The sequence below is a fragment of the Triturus cristatus genome, chromosome 4_1, assembly GCF_964204655.1.
Source record: "Triturus cristatus chromosome 4_1, aTriCri1.1, whole genome shotgun sequence".
In the NCBI taxonomy this organism is placed as follows: domain Eukaryota; kingdom Metazoa; phylum Chordata; class Amphibia; order Caudata; family Salamandridae; genus Triturus; species Triturus cristatus.
Genome location: NC_140585.1, coordinates 139,267,043 through 139,284,955, shown reverse-complemented (window position 1 = coordinate 139,284,955; position 17,913 = coordinate 139,267,043). Strand labels below are relative to the sequence as shown.

General features: G+C 42.3%; 1 non-coding gene across 1 annotated transcript; it reads left to right on the top strand.

Moving 5' to 3' along the window:
• Positions 1-12,285: 12,285 nt before the first annotated feature.
• Positions 12,286-12,357, top strand: TRNAC-GCA (transfer RNA cysteine (anticodon GCA)). Its single transcript has one exon. It is a non-coding gene; the product is annotated as a tRNA-Cys (tRNA).
• The last annotated feature ends 5,556 nt before the right edge of the window (positions 12,358-17,913 follow it).

Genomic DNA, 17,913 nt, shown 5'->3' with positions numbered 1-17,913 from the left:
AAACCTATTTTGGTTTTGGTGTTTGTAGCTGGGATCTTTCATAAAGTCCCTATGGATCACCATTGACAGAGTCAGTGTTCAGTTGGATCTTATACTTTATTAGCATTACAGTGTCACTGCTCAAAACCTGGGAATAAATGCATTTTTACACAGGGCATGGGAACTTTCTGAAACATCATTGATTTATTTTGGAATCCGGCTCTTCCTTTCACAGCTTCAAGCAAAGAGAATCACTATGAAAACAATTGAAAACTTTGTTATACAGTTTGGTGCTTCCTTGTAGCGCACTAAAGAAATGGCATAGTATACTCGGCAGCGCTGCAGTCAATCTATTTCTCATTTAACCTGTGTCCTCAGTCTTACATATATTCCTCCTCTCCTCTGTGCATACAAAATATGTGTTTGTTTAAAGCACTTCATTCTTGTGCAACGTAGAAACTATTTAATTTCTCCTTAAAACCTCTGCCTACGTACAAAATGTATGAACCCTCGTTGCAGATGAAAAAAGGCTGGCTCGAAGACTCAGGCCATTTTCGAACACAAAATGGCCTTTTCTGATATATTAAATTGATGGTACTTGAAAGGGACGTTTGGGTGTACCTTCCAAATACCAAATTGCAGTGGTATGTAGAAATGTTTTTCGTCCATCATTTGGCCCAAAACAATCATACTTCACCACCATCTCGGTGATTGTGGTAACCAATCCGCGAAAGGATAAGGCGTCCCGTAAAAACCTCTTCCCCTTTGAGAATGTTTCAAAACAAGCATTTTATGTACAGGCATTGGTCCTATTGAGGAAATATGAATTTTGTGATCAGTTATGTCCCCTATCGTAGACCCCAACGGCTCCATGTACATGCTATACGTACATGTATGTTCCCTCCTGCTCCAGTTTTGAAGACGCAAATATATGTGCGTCCACCGTCAACATGTCCTCTTTTAGATCCACTATGAATGGGTCAGATATTCCTTTCCTAAGTATGAAAGGCCACCGACTTTATGTGGTTCACTTTCCACATTTTACAGATTCAGGCGAGTAGGCCCAAATTCTGTCATCAAGCCTTTTCCTGCCTTCTGCCTCTGAAAGCTCCAGTCTGAGCCTGCATCTGTGACCATGAACTTTGTCTTACTCCCTGCGCGGCTAACGGTGCCTGATCCAGCCCGTCGCCTGCCAAAAACTGTATTTCACCTTCAAGATTATCTCCTCCGCCCCTCATCCGATGCATTCCTGTCTAGCAGTTTAGGTAAACATTCCTCCAGCTACCGTGCAAAGGGGCCAGGACTCGCTGTCCTCATGCAAGTAATTCATAGCCCTGTTACCATGGAATATTCCTACCCCCTCGCATTTAGTGTAGACACTTAGACGCTTGTACACGCACTAACAGTCAGTATAGTCAGTATAGAATAAGATTCTATCCTAAGAGACCTCTCTTTTTGGATAACACAGTTCTTTAAACATAGGATATTAGATATGATTTGGGATTAGGTTGACATAACCCCAGACTTCTGTCTCCACATGTAGAGCTAAATGTCAAGTCCCTTTCTCCCTCTAGTTGCACGTCAATCACACGTCATGCGGCTGCGCACGCATCTCTGCCAAATATTTCTGCTGACATTGCAGGATTCTCTTATGGATCCACCCACTTGTGACATCATGTATAATGACGTTTTCTAGTTACGCCTATTCTAGTTACGCATGCATATTTTATTTTGTCTTATCAGTTGATACGCCTACTGCATCTGTTTTACTGTAATGCCTTTTCTATAAAAATGATTACCTGTCAATAATATATGCCCTTCCTTCCTGAACTTTCGTGGTGATGGAATAGAACGCCTACAATTCGAATTGTATTCCTTTGTATAGGAATAAAGCCTTTTTAAACCTCTAATACCACGGATTCTGCCTCTCATTTTACTGAGTTATTCTTAATAGACTTTACCGCATAAAAAATAGTACCGGTAACAAAATATTTACCACATAAATTGGCGCCCGAACAGGGACACTTTCTCATCTCACGCGCCGGCGGTGCGTTGCAGGCCCGGTCTCCTGCCACAGCTGAACGGACAAAAACGCGTATCTGCAGGATTTCCTATATCTCCCTCCGGCCAAGCGGGGACGACTGAGGCTGCGATCAACACCCAGACGAGGCGGTGAGAAGTGCGAAGTATCCCGACCAGAGCCTAGCTGAGAGAGCAAGATCCGAGGTATACAGAGACCCGCCAGGTTCCGAAGTTCCGAGTCCAGTCGAGTCGAGTCCAGTCCGGTCCAGTTTCAGTTCCGTTCCGAGGCCTTCCGTTCCGAGCTACCCGGTGAGTACCATTACCGGGGAGGCATTTAACGTGCACATAGTCTGTGCCGGTCAAGACGGGTTTGGGTACACAAACCCGGTCTGCACTGTTTTAGCAGTGTATCTGTACTGTTTAGCAGTATATATAGTATGTTTTGCATATAAATAAATATAAAAAAGTATTATCTAGTGTCAGTATTATGTCAGTAACTAGTTTTCTATTAGTTATCATTGTTCGTAAAACTGTTAAGTGTTAAATGTTTTGAAATACGTTCTATATACTGTGGTGTGAATGACTGTTCATTATTGTGTTTTTATAAAGTGTGTTCTAGTAATAAGGTCTAAAAATGCCACTCTTTTCGAAACTAAGACAGATCAAAACTAGAAAAGGTATACTCGAAGAAGCCGTTCCCATCCCACCAAGGGACACTCCAGGGTACTTTATGTATCATAAGCATGGCCTAGATGCCGTATTATTTCTTGATTTATGGGTGGACTACACCAAAGAATTACCAGAAAGTCAGAGGTGGCCCGCAGCGGGGACCTGGGATGCAGATTGCATCATGAGAGTAGAAGAAGAATTATGGAAAAAGAAAGCCAGACAGTCGCAGAAAGATGCCATTGAATTATGGCGTAAAGAATCATATAGACGCACGGAAAAAGCACTCAGACAGGAAGAGAAAGGTAGAGAGAATTCCAATAAAAACCGAGAAAATCTATTACTTGAGGAAGGTACCCGAGTAAAATCAGAACAAATAGACAGACAAAGAAACGCCCTTATGAATGGTATGTATCCACTTCTGGCCGAAGGGTTACCTAAGGCTACTCCGGAAATACCAAAAGACTTGCCACCTCCATTGTTTCCGATAAAAGCACATCCCAAGGGGCATCCTAGAACCGCAGAAGATGTTTTCCTTTCCTCTTATTTAGATGACGCAGCTCCCGAGTATGCTAATACCGCACCACATAGACCGCTTACCGATGATGCTCATCGCCAAGATTCTCCGTCTGTACCTCCACAACAACCAGCTCTGACACACATTCCGACAAGCACATCTGTTTCTACAGCTTTTCCCGCAACGACGGTTGCTGTCTCACCTTCAACAAATCCTTTCACGTCCAGCACCCCAGACGGTGCTACAGGAGGTACGACAGACATTTTTTCTACGCCACCCAGAGGAAATAAATTTTCCCTTAGAGAATTAGCACATCAACGTACGCCCAAACTAGCAACTCCCGACATGCTCAAGGAACTTCTAGTAGATTGTAGATATGATCCTGTACCCGGTAAACGGGACAAAATGCTGCTGTCATCATTACGTATTCGACGAGCTGCAATATATTTAACGAAGCTACCAGGAATGGCTACACATCTAGAAAATATATATCACTTTGTCCAGTCAGGACGAGGTCCTGAAAGTATTAGCAGAGCCATGGAGTACCAGAAAGCGGAGGTACAGGGACAACTGTTACGTTTCCTCATAAACTGTGTAATCAGAAATCAAGACCGGCCTGGGATAAATCCGGAAGAAATGCAAAAACTTGTCACTTGGGGCCAGAATATATCAGAAGGGAGACATGATAAACAGTTATGTATAGTAGCTATGTACCGAAAGATCCGCAAAGAAGTAGAACGAATACACGAAGAAAGATTAGAGGTAGACGCCACTGACCTAAACAGAGAGGAGGGGGAGCAAGAATCAGACCAATTAGATACAATAGCTTATGTAGGTAAAGGAAGATCCCATAATAATACCAGAGGTTTTAACGACCCAATACGTCCAATACGTCCAGAATGTAATAGACATCTTCCAAACCCTATGCTAAATACGAAATCCCCTGAACACTTATTCCAAGCCGCTGATAAATTACTCCGAGATCGAAGGGGGTACCACGTGCTTGATTCCATGGACGAACAAGAATTAGCCAGGTCAGCAGTACAATGGGCTGACAGTCCCGGCGAATACAATGATGATGTACTTGCACACACGTTTCTGAATCTAGACCCATATGAACAGCGTTTAGCTAGTATATACATGATTCAACACCTCCTTATATTGTATAAAGGCCAACACTCCGATCCAGGACCCTTACCTGACATATTGACAGAACTACTCACGAATATATGGAGAGGGTCAGGTACTGATTTGATTAAGGAAATTCTAGAATCCCGAAATCAATATTTAAATTTCGTATGCCCAGAACACGTTCCAGTTCCCATTATGGGAAGAAAGATGTATCACATAGATAGACAGAATCCGTTACGCGAAGTGCACCCAATCAGAGGTGCCGGTGATAATTTTACACGCGTGTTTGTGTACACGCCTATAACTAAACTGGAATTATTAGAAATGAAGAAAGTAGTACCCAGCCATGACAAGGACCCAGCAGGTTTCCACCGTGAGATAAAAGACATGTTACTCATGGGAGAGTATACCTACCCCGACATTATGAAAATATTAAAGGTCCTATTACCTGCCGGTGTTTATGAGAAACTCAAAGAAAAGGAATGGGAGGTGGGAGACCAAAAGATAGATTGGACAGCATTAGAAAACGAAGAAAAGGCCCGAGCTGCAGGAGCAGGGCTTGGGGAAAAGACTACAGCACTAGCAGGATTACTAATACAGGTACTGCCACGTTTATTAACTACGAAAAAGGAAGACTGGGGTGCAATCTCAGCCTGTAAACAAAAACCAGATGAAGACACTAGTGATTTCTATTCCCGATTTGAAAAATGTTTTAGTATAAATAGTGGCATAAAAGCCAGTAGTGAGTCATATCCACATCTGTTTGTGACAAAATTTGTTGAAAATTCTCTGCTACAAGTCAAGAATAGAGTATTGAAATTCGAAAGTACCTGGCAAGGTAATACCCCATCACAGATGCTACAGATGTTACAATATCACCACAATAGAATTAGAGAAGAACAAGAACACGAACAAAGACGTATGAAAGATACAAAAATGAAAATGCTTGTTGCACAGTCAGTTCCAGCCGATAGTCATCAAAAGGGTGATTCCGCAAGTCCTGCGAAAGGGACATGCAACTATTGTAAACAACCAGGTCATTATATACATGATTGTCCAGTCCTGAAACATAATATTGCCACAGGTAGAACACATGAGAGACCACGTCCACCTAGACAGGATCAGAATCAACAACAAATCCCTCAGAATGCACAACCTAGGTTAGCTCCGCAACAATTAGCTCCGCAACAGGCAGCTCCACAACAGATCGTAGCACCACCACAAGTGCAGCCTATTGCTGCAACTCAAGCAACAACACAACAAATGTATCAGTATGCACAAACAGATTATCCCGATTATCAGCGATACTCATGAGATAGCCTAGAGAGGGAAGTTGGCTTACCCCTTATAGAGGTTCCTGTAGACCAAGAGGGACCTTATGTACATAGTGAACTATTAGGGGAAGACAGAAAGTTTTTACTTGATACAGGGGCAAGCAGAACAACTATAAGACGCAGTGAAGTTCCAGGGGCACCCCTCTCAGGCTCACAAAATATTTCCCTTGGATTCTCAGGAAAACCTATAATAAATGACGTAACACAACCTCTTCCACTAACAGTCGGTCCATTAACACGTACTACAGATTTATTGCTTACTAAATCATGTCCAGAAAACTTGTTAGGTATAAAAACATTGAAAGCTCTAGGAGCCATAATATGTTGCTCTCCGGAAGGAGTACGACTATTTTTACGTGACTTTAAAGGTCACTACGTATCCAGAGACATGGATCACCGACTGCAGAATTTACCTACACATTTATGGGCACAAGGCCCCACTGATGTTGGTTGCATGAACATTACACCATATCGAGTCACACTAAAGACAGGAGTGGTACTACCACGAATGCGACAATACAAGTTACCACCAGATGCTGTAGTGGCTTTACTGCAAATCATTGACGAGCTCATTGCACAAGGAGTGGTTGTCGAAACCGACTCCAATGTATGTAATTCCCTGATAATTCCGATTCTTAAAAGAACGGATCCAAAAGCACCACCTGTATATCGATTAGTTATTGATCTGCGCGAATTAAATAAATGCATTGTACCACAATACCCCGTGGTCCCAGACATCTCTTCATTATTGACAGCCATTGACTCAGAAGCAACATTTTTCACTGTAATTGATCTCAAAAATGCTTTCTTTAGTGTCCCAATCGATCTGGAAAGTCAATATCTTTTCGGTTTTAGTTTAAATGGACAAAGTTTTAAATTCACACGCGCACCTCAAGGATTTACAGAAAGCCCCAGCATCTATAGCCAAGCACTGAAACGAGAACTTGACAGTATCCACATGCCAGTTAACACTGCCTTGCTTCAATATGTCGATGATCTGCTGATCACCGCCCGAAGCGAACATGAATGTGAAAAAGCGTCACTGACGGTTTTAAAATTTCTGGCCGACAAGGGGCACAAGGTGTCCCCTTCTAAGCTGCAATTCTGTGTCCAGCGAGTTGTTTACCTTGGGCACTCGCTGTCCAAGGAGGGAAGGCAGCTTACACCCGATCGCATCCAGTTAATTGCTAACATGCCACCACCCAAGACACAAAAGGAGGGGCGGGCTTTTATAGGCCTCACTTCATACTGTAGGCAGTGGATCCCTCAATATGCATTTCTAGCAAAACCACTCATCCAGTTTACAACACAGGAGGCAGCCACATCGACTGTCCTCCCTTGGACTCCAGAACATACACATGCCTTTGAAAGCTTAAAGAAAGCTTTATGTCAAGCACCTGTCCTAGCAACACCATGTTACAGTAAACAGTTTACACTCTTTGTTACAGAACGCGAAGGTACTGCTTTGTCAGTACTCACTCAGGAACAAGCAGGATCACACAAACCGTGTGCTTATTTCTCTAGTACATTAGATCCAGTAGCGCAGGCACTTCCAGCGTGCCTGAAATCAGTGGCAGCAACAGCTTTAGCAATCAGACAAAGCGATGCCATAGTGTTAGGACATCAATTGACAGTACAAGTACCACACGCAGTAGAGGTTCTCTTGAACCGCACACAAACACAACACTTGACTATAGCGAGACTCACCGGTTACGAATTAACATTGTTTCAGCCACACATAGAAATCAGACGTTGTAATACGTTAAATCCTGCCACACTGTTACCAGTAGGCGGAACAGATCCATTGGCACATGATTGTGTCGAAGTCATTACTATCACAACAAAACCCAGACAAGACTTGACAGATATCCCTTTGACAGATCCAGACTTGACATTATATGTAGATGGGTCATGTATGAGAACAAGTACAGGAGAGTTAGTGGCCGCTTACGCAGTCACAACAGACACTGAAGTCATTGAAACAAATTGTATTAACACGTTGTCAGCTCAAGCAGCAGAGCTCACCGCTCTGACACAAGCCTGTATTTAAGCCACAAATAAAAAAGTCAACATATACACAGATTCACGTTATGCATTCGGAGTCGTCCATGACTTCGGCGTACTGTGGCGAGAGAGAGGTTATTTAACTTCTCACGGTGCCCACATCCAACACGGACCTCTCATTCAAGCCTTATTAGACGCGATTCATCTACCTACTGCAATATCGATTATGAAATGCAAAGCCCACACAAAAGTTACCGATATCATTTCTCAGGGTAATGACCTAGCTGACAGAACAGCTAAACAGACTGCTCAGAATCAGACTCACACAACTGACATGACAAAGACAATAGTCCTGACACCAACACATTGCATGACAGTTAAGGATCCCGCCCTTGATATAATTGACATACAGACACATGCTACACCAGAAGAAATAAAGAAATGGACTGAATTAGGAGGGATCCAAACAGATCAAGGATGGATGACGAAGGAAAAATCTATATGGTTTCTTCCCGACTCAATGGTCCAAGTCATCATTAACACAATACATAGTCCAGCGCACCTAGGAGAAAAAGCTATGCTAGACAGCATTCAACACATTTGGTTCAACAAACACTTGCGAGCCGCAGCGAAACAAAAAGTTCGTACCTGTATGATATGTTGTCAGTTTAATCCAGGTAAAAGCATCCCCGTAGAACAGGGTGGATTCCAAACTCCCGATCATGCTTTTGAAGTCCTCCAGATGGATTATATCCAGATGGAACGATGTCGAGGATTCAAATATGTTCTCGTAGTTGTCTGTGCTCTTTCCCATTGGACAGAAGCATAACCGGTTTCAGATTACACTGCCCCGACTACTGCCAAACAGTTAGTTCGAGAATTCTTCCCACGGTACGGTTTACCACGTGTTGTCTACTCAGATAACGGCCAGCCGTTCTCATCCGAACTAATGAAATACGTTTCCCTTCTATTAGGCTACCAGTGGAAATTCCACTGTGTCCGACATCCCGAGGCGGCAGGTCTCGTGGAACGTCATAATCAAACTCTGAAAATTAGATTGTCCAAAATATGTAGAGAGAAAGGAGTCGATTGGATAGTAGCCTTACCAGTTGCGCTCTTTTACATGAGAATGGTAGCACATTCTCGAACAGGGCTATCTCCGTATGAGGTGATCTTCGGTAGACCACCAAATATGTGGGGGACGCCTATACCTCGTAAAATCACTGATGTTGACTGTAATATGCTGACAGATTACCTGGCTTCCTTGATGTCTGCACTACAATCTTGTCGTTCACAGGTATCCGCAGCTTTTCCCGACAATACTGAGGTGAAGCCCCATGACATGGTTCCTGGTGACCTGGTTTTGGTCAGGAATTTCGACCGGAAGACCCAACTGGATCCTAGGTGGAAGTCACCGAAGTTGGTTCTACTCACCACAAGGACAGCTGTGAAAATCGAGGGAAGGAAAGGGTGGTTGCACTCGAGTCATATCAAGAAATTTTATGGACTACCATCCAGCGTAGAGACTCAACCCTGTATTCCCTCACAAACAGACTCAAAGCTCCCCTTGGCTGAATTAACAAAACCAGAACTGTATAAACTAAAATTGAGGTCCAGTAAGTCAGACAATTTGATTGTTTAAGTCCTCTCCAAGGTGAATCGGTTGAATTTGTCTCTGACATGTATCCTCTGGACCGGAATAGAGAAAGAAATAATCAAATGCTGCTCAAGAAGCATGCGTATTGTAAATCATTTCGTAGTCACTGCACAGTAACATTATTAATTTTGTTTTTTCTAAGTCTTCTGATCATCATTGTCAGCATCCTATTACACATGTATTATCCTGCTCCTAAGCGTGCTTATAATATAACTGCAGAACATTCTTTTAGTGAATTACCTCCACATGAATTGTCTTATAGATTTGCGCTGCGCAATAACACTTTCATTAGTATGCTACATCATTCCCATCAAACCAGCAATGCCACAAATTGTTGGATATGTGGCCGACTCCCTCCCTATCAGAACTATAAGGGAGTTTTGCCCCTCTTTCCCTATCCGTTCACACACAATGGCTCCTGTGGAGCATGGTTTAGTTTGATTAATTCCCTAGATTCAAATTCCGCAGTTTATCAAGACAACTGGGTATGGGGAAACCTGAACTTAGTTTTGCTTAAAGTCTGCTACCCTAACAAGGAGGGACTTCCCAAAAGAACAGGAACTGATCTAGAAAATGAAGTATATGGATTAGGTAATTTTACACTTAACCTCATGATCCTGAACGTTGAATCTGAAGCTACACCAATCTTGCCCGCCATGTCAGTATTCCCAGTAAAAGGGGAATTATGTATAAGAAAGAATGGTTCCATACACATGGGCCATAGTAAATGCACCACTGTAATAAAATTCAGTGATCAAGGCAAGTCTACATTTAGAGCTTCCCGTCATTCCTACTTTATATGTGGCCAGACCGCATATATACGTCTACCTTTAGATTGGGATGGTACCTGTTACATAGCATTCCTTCTACCACCTGTTTTCCTAGCTCCTCCTGATTATCATAGAAATACTCATTTAGTACACAATAGACAGCAGAGAGATCTCCCAATTGTTGATTACACTGAAACAGCATGGGAAAAATACACAGATTTCAATAAAGGTTTCTTTCCCTATATAGGTACAGTCACTAATAGTAAGCTGATACGTAGACTAACCAGAACTCTTGAAGCAGTAGTGAACGAAACTATTTCCGCCTTAGGCAATTTAACAGAAGAGCAGTCTGCTATGCGGATTGTTGTGCTTCAAAATCGTCTTGTCCTTGACGTCATCCTGGCCGATAGGGGCGGAGCTTGTAGGGTCATCGGATCAAGTTGCTGCATTTTCATACCAGAAAATTCGCCATCAGTATATAAAGCCATAACTCGCCTTCATAAGATTGTAAGCCAGATACACCAGAGTCCAGGCACCTGGACTTGGTCCGGTTGGTTCTGGGGCGTGTTGTCAGCCTGGGGATGGAGAATGCTCTCCTTCCTAGGTATTGGCTTTCTCATACTAATCAGTTGCTGCTTATGTTTACAATGTGGGCCAGCGATTTGTGGTCTGTGTGCCACCTCGTGTATCCCACATCCAAGTTTTCGTTCGAGATCCCGGAAGAAGAAAGAAGAGCAAATGATGCTATATGAACAGATCGATGGATTGATGAAGATCGATATCTCCTAAGGGTCCGAAGGGGACAAGGAGGGAATGAGGAAATATGAATTTTGTGATCAGTTATGTCCCCTATCGTAGACCCCAACGGCTCCATGTACATGCTATACGTACATGTATGTTCCCTCCTGCTCCAGTTTTGAAGACGCAAATATATGTGCATCCACCGTCAACATGTCCTCTTTCAGATCCACTATGAATGGGTCAGATATTCCTTTCCTAAGTATGAAAGGCCACCGACTTTATGTGGTTCACTTTCCACATTTTACAGATTCAGGCGAGTAGGCCCGAATTCTGTCATCAATCCTTTTCCTGCCTTCTGCCTCTGAAAGCTCCAGTCTGAGCCTGCATCTGTGACCATGAACTTTGTCTTACTCCCTGCGCGGCTAACGGTGCCTGATCCAGCCCGTCGCCTGCCAAAAACTGTATTTCACCTTCAAGATTATCTCCTCCGCCCCTCATCCGATGCATTCCTGTCTAGCAGTTTAGGTAAACATTCCTCCAGCTACCGTGCAAAGGGGCCAGGCCTCGCTGTCCTCATGCAAGTAATTCATAGCCCTGTTACCATGGAATATTCCTACCCCCTCGCATTTAGTGTAGACACTTAGACGCTTGTACACGCACTAACAGTCAGTATAGTCAGTATAGAATAAGATTCTATCCTAAGAGACCTCTCTTTTTGGATAACACAGTTCTTTAAACATAGGATATTAGATATGATTTGGGATTAGGTTGACATAACCCCAGACTTCTGTCTCCACATGTAGAGCTAAATGTCAAGTCCCTTTCTCCCTCTAGTTGCACGTCAATCACACGTCATGCGGCTGCGCACGCATCTCTGCCAAATATTTCTGCTGACATTGCAGGATTCTCTTATGGATCCACCCACTTGTGACATCATGTATAATGACGTTTTCTAGTTACGCCTATTCTAGTTACGCATGCATATTTTATTTTGTCTTATCAGTTGATACGCCTACTGCATCTGTTTTACTGTAATGCCTTTTCTATAAAAATGATCACCTGTCAATAATATATGCCCTTCCTTCCTGAACTGGTGATGGAATAGAACGCCTACAATTCGAATTGTATTCCTTTGTATAGGAATAAAGCCTTTTTAAACCTCTAATACCACGGATTCTGCCTCTCATTTTACTGAGTTATTCTTAATAGACTTTACCGCATAAAAAATAGTACCGGTAACGAAATATTTACCACACTATGGACCACTGCCTGTTCAAATAAAATAACAATGAAACATATAAATATTTTTTTTAAACGATCCCGTTTTCCTTCAATAAATAATATTAAGAACTACTTCTCCTGTTCCACAGTTTCAAGCTTGTACTTTCCGGCCCAACTGAGCATGATGCTCACACTCTTTCATGAGGTACTGATATATTTTCATTCCGACTCTCACAAACAGGTGGGGATATAGCTCAGTGGTAGAGCATTTGACTGCAGATCAAGAGTTCCCTGGTTCAAATCCAGGTGTCCCCTTGGCCTGTTTTGGTTCTTGTGTTTGTAGCTGGGACTTTTCATAAAACCCCTTTGGATCATCATTGACAGAGTCAGTGTTCGCTTGGATCTTACACTTTAATAGCATTACAATTTCACTGCTCAAAACCTGAGAGTAAATGCATTTTTATACAGGGCTCGGTATTTCGTATGGGAAATGTCTGAAAAAGCATTGATTTATTTTGGAATCTGGCTCTTCCTTTCACAGCACCAAACAAAGGTAATGGACTATGAAAGCAATTGACAACTTTGTTTTACAGTTTGGTGCTTCCTTCGATCGCACTACAGAAATTGCATAGAAAAGTGGGCAGAAATGCAGTCAATCTATTCCTCATTTAACCTGTGTCCTCAGTCTTACATGTATTCCACCTCTTCTCTGTGCATACAAAGTATGTGTTTGTCTGAAGCACTTCATTTTTGTGCAATGCATAATCTATTTACTTTCTACTAAAAAACGCTGCCCACGTACAAGATGTATGAACCCTAGTTGCAGGTGCAAGCAGGCTGGTCTGAGAAACCAGGCCATTTGCGAACACAAAATTGCTTTTTCTGATGTATTAAATCGAAGGTACATGAAATGGGTGTTTGGTTGTACCTTCAAATACCAAATTGTAGTGGTATGTAGAAATGTTTTTTCACCGTAATTTGGCCCAAAACAATCATACTTCACCACCATATCAGTGATTGTGGTAATCATTCCACAAGGATTAGTAGTCTCGTAAAAACCTGTTCCTCTTTGAGAATGTTTCAAAACAAACATTTTAATTACAGATATTGGTCCTATGGACCACTGCCTATTCAAATAAAATAACAATGAAACATATACATTTTGTTTTTTAAATGATCCTGTTTTCCTTTAATTAATATTATTAAGAACTACTTCTCCTTTTCCACAGTTTCAAGCTCGTACTTTGTGGCCAAACTGAGCTTGAGCCTCTCACTCTTTCATGATGTACTGATATATTGTCATTCTGATCTTTAAAAACAGTTGGGGATATAGCTCAGTGGTAGAGCATTTGACTGCAGATCAAGAGGTCCTTGGTTCAAACCTGGGTGTCCCCTACGCCTATTTTGGTTCTGGTGTTTGTAGCTGGGATCTTTCATAAAGTCCCTTTGGATCACGATTGACAGAGTCAGTGTTCAGTTGGATCTTATACTTTATTAGCATTACAGTGTCACTGCTCAAAACCTGGGAATAAATGCATTTTTACACAGGGCGTGGGAACTTTCTGAAACATCATTGGTTTATTTTGGAATCCGGCTCTTCCTTTCACAGCTTCAAACAAAGAGAATGACTATGAAAACAATTGAAAACTTTGTTATACTGTGGTAAATAATTTAATTACCGGAACTTAATTTGATGCGGGAAATTAATAATAATAGCTCAGAAAAATAAGAGGCAGAATCCGTGGTATTAGAGTTTCGGAACGGGCTTTATTCCAAGATCAATTCGAATTGAGGAGCTCCATATTCCATCACCACGAAGGTTCAGGAAGTGAAGGGCCATCATTTATTGACAAGTAATCATTTTTATACAATAGGCATTACAGTGAAGCAAATGCAGGAGGCGTAACAATTGATAGCAAAGATAAAACATACATGCGTAGCTAAAGTGGGTGTAACTGGGCGTAACTAAAGAACGTCATCAGGTATGATGTCACAATAGGGTGGTTCCATGAAAGAATTTCGCAATGTCAGCAGAAATACTTGGCAGGGATGCGCGCGCAGCAGCATGACGTGTGATTGACGTGCAACTAGGAGGTGAAGGGGACTTGACATTTAGCTCTACGTGTGGAGACAGAAGTCTGGGGGGTCAAGTCAACCTAATCCCAAATCATATCTAACATCCTATGTTTAAAGAACTATGTTATCCAAAAGGAAAGGTCTTTCGAACAAAATCTATTCTATACTGGCTGTGAGTGCGTGTACAAGCGTCTAAGTGTCTACACTAGATGCGAGGGCAGAAATCTTCCATAGTAACAGGGCTATGAATTACTTGCATAAAGACAGAGAAGCCGGGCCCTTTGCTCGGTAGCTGGAAGAATGTTTACTTAAACTACTAGACAGGAATGCATTGGATGGGGAGCGGAGCAGATAATCTCGAAGGTGAAATACAGTTTTTGGCAGGCAACAGGCTGGAGTCAGGCACCGTTAGCCGCGCAGGGAATAGGACAAAGTTCATGGATACAGATGCGAGCTCAGACTGGAGCTTTCAGAGGCAGAAGGCAGGAAAAGGCTTAACGGCAGAATCAGGGCCTACTCGCCTGGACTGTAAAATGGGATAAATGAACCATATAAAGCCGGTGGCCTTTCATACTTAGGAATAGAATATCCGGCCCATTCATGGCGGATCTGAAAGAGGACATGTTGGCGGTGGACGCACATGTGTTTGCGTCTTCATAACTGGAACTGGAGGGATCATACATGTACTTATGATTTATACATGAAACCGTTGGGGTCCAAGATAGGGACATAACTGATCATAAAAATCCATATTTCCACATTCCCTCCTTGTCCCCTACTTGCCCTTAAGAGATATCAATCTTCATCAATCCGTTGATCTGTTCATATAGCATCATTTGTTGTGTACTAAATGAGTATTTCTGTGATAATCAGGAGGAGCTAGAAAACCAGGTGGCAAAAGGAATCCGATGTAGCAGGTACCATCCCAATCTAGAGGCAAACGTATATATGCCGTCTGACCACATATGAAGTAGGAATGGCGGGAAGCTCTAAATGTAGACTTGCCTTGATCACTGAATTCTATTACAGTGGTGCATCTACTATGGCCCATATGTATGGAACCATTCTTTCTTACACATAATTCACCTTTAACTGGAAATACTGACATGGCGGGCAAAATTGGTGTAGCTTCGGATTCGACATTCAGGATCATGAGATTAAGCGTAAAATTACCTAATCCATATACTTCATTTTCTAGATCAGTTCCTGTTCTTTTGGGAAGTCCCTCCTTGTTAGGGTAGCAGACTTTGAGTAAAACTAAGTTCAGATTTCCCCATACCCAGTTATTCTGGTAAACTGCAGAATTCGAATCTAGAGAATTAATTAAACTAAACCATGCTCCACAGGAGCCATTGTGTGTGAACGGGTATGGAAAGAGAGGCAGAATTCCTTTATAGTTCTGATAGGGAGGGAGTCGGCCACATATCCAACAATTTGTAGCATTGCTAACCTGATGGGAATGATGTAACATACTAATAAAAGTGTTATTGCGCAGCGCAAATCTATAGGACAACTCATGCGGAGGTAATTCACTAAAAGAATGTTCAGCAGTAACATTGTAAACATGTCTAGAAATAGGATAATATATGTGCAACAATATACTTGCAGTAATTATTAAAAGACTTAAAAAAAACAGAATTAATAACGTCACTGTGCAATGACTACGCAGTGATTTACAATACGCATGTTGTTTCAACTTCATCCTTCTGTTTCTTTCTCTATACAGGTCTAAGGGATACATGTCAGAGACAAATTCGACCGATTCACCTTGGAGAGGACTTAAACAATCAAATTGCCTGACTTGTTAGACCGTAGTTTTAGTCTATATTGTTCTTTGTTATTCAGTTCAACCAAAGGAAGCTTTGAGTCAATCGGTGAAGACACGCGAGGTGTGTCGTTTACGTCGGAAGGTAGTCCATGAAATTTCTTGATATGACTTGAATGTATCCAGCCTTTTCGACCTTCGATCTTCACGGCTGTCCTCGTTGTTAACAGTACGAGTTGAGGCGATTTCCACCTAGGATCCAGCTGAGACTTCCGATCAAAGTTCCTCACTAACACCAAATCCCCAGGAATTACGTCATGGGGTTTCACCTCGGTGTTGTCGGGAAAGGCTGCAGCTACCTGTGAACGACAAGATTGTAGTGCAGACATCAAGGAAGCCAGGTAATCTGTCAGCATATTACAGTCAATATCAGTTATTTTGCGTGGTATAGGCGTCCCCCACATATTTGGTGGTCTACCAAAGATCACTTCATAAGGGGATAGCCCTGTTCGAGAGTGTGCTACCATTCTCATATAAAAGAGTGCAACTGGTAACGCTACTACCCAGTCGACACCTTTCTCTCTACATATTTTGGACAATCTAATTTTCAGGGTCTGATTATGTCTTTCCACCAGACCTGCTGCCTCGGGGTGTCGGACACAGTGAAATTTCCACTGATAGCCTAACAAAAGTGAAACGTGTTTCATTAGTTCGGATGAGAACGGCTGGCCGTTATCTGAGTAGACAACACGTGGTAAGCCGTACCGTGGGAAGAATTCTCGAACCAACTGTTTGGCAGTAGTCGGGGCAGTGTAATCTGAAACCGGGTATGCCTCTGTCCAACGGGAAAGAGCACAAACAACTACGAGAACATATTTGAATCCTCGACATCGTTCCATCTGGATATAATCCATCTGGAGGACTTCAAAAGGGTGATCAGGAGGCTGAAATCCACCCTGTTCTACGGGAATGCTTTTACCTGGGTTAAACTGACAACAGATCATACAGGTACGAACTTTTTGTTTAGCTGCTGCTCGTAAATGTTTGTTAAACCAAATGTGTTGAATGCTGTGTAGCATAGCTTTTTCTCCTAGATGCGCTGGACTATGTACAGTGTTAATAACGACTTGGACCATTGAATCAGGAAGGAACCACACAGATTTTTCCTTCGTCATCCATCCTTGATCCGTTTGGATCCCTCCTAACTCAGTCCATTTCTTTATTTCGTCTGGTGTAGCATGTGTCTGTATGTCAATTACGTCAAGAGCGGGATCCTTAACCGTCATGCAATATGTTGGTGTCGGGACTATTGTCTTTGTCATGTCGGATGTTTGAGTTTGAGCAGTCTGTTTAGCTGTTCTGTCAGCTAGATCATTGCCTTGAGAAATGATATCAGTAACTTTCGTATGAGCTTTACATTTCATAATTGATATTGCAGTGGGTAGATGTATTGCATCTAATAAGGCATGAATGAGGGGTCCGTGCTGGATGTGGGCACCGTGAGAAGTTAAATAACCTCTCTCTCGCCACAGCACGCCGAAGTCATGTACAACTCCGAATGCATAACGTGAATCAGTGTATATGTTGACTTTTTTATTTGTGGCTTGAATACAGGCTTGTGTCAGAGCGATGAGCTCTGCTGCTTGAGCGGACAAGGTATTTATGCGGTTTGTTTCAATGACTTCAGTGTCTGTTGTGACTGCGTAAGCGGCCACTAGCTCTCCTATATTTGTTCTCATACATGAACCATCTACATACAACGTCAGGTCTGGGTCTGACAATGGGACGTCTGTCAAGTCTTGTCTGGGTTTCGTCGTGATAGTGATAACTTCAATACAATCATGTGCAAGTGGGTCTGTTCCATTTACAGGTAACAGTGTGGCAGGATTCAATGTACTACAACGTCTGATTTCTATATGTGGCTGAAACAATGTTAATTCGTAACCAGTGAGTCGTGCTATAGTCAAGTGTTGTGTTTGTGTGCGGTTCAAGAGAACCTCTACTGCATGTGGTACTTGTACTGTCAATTG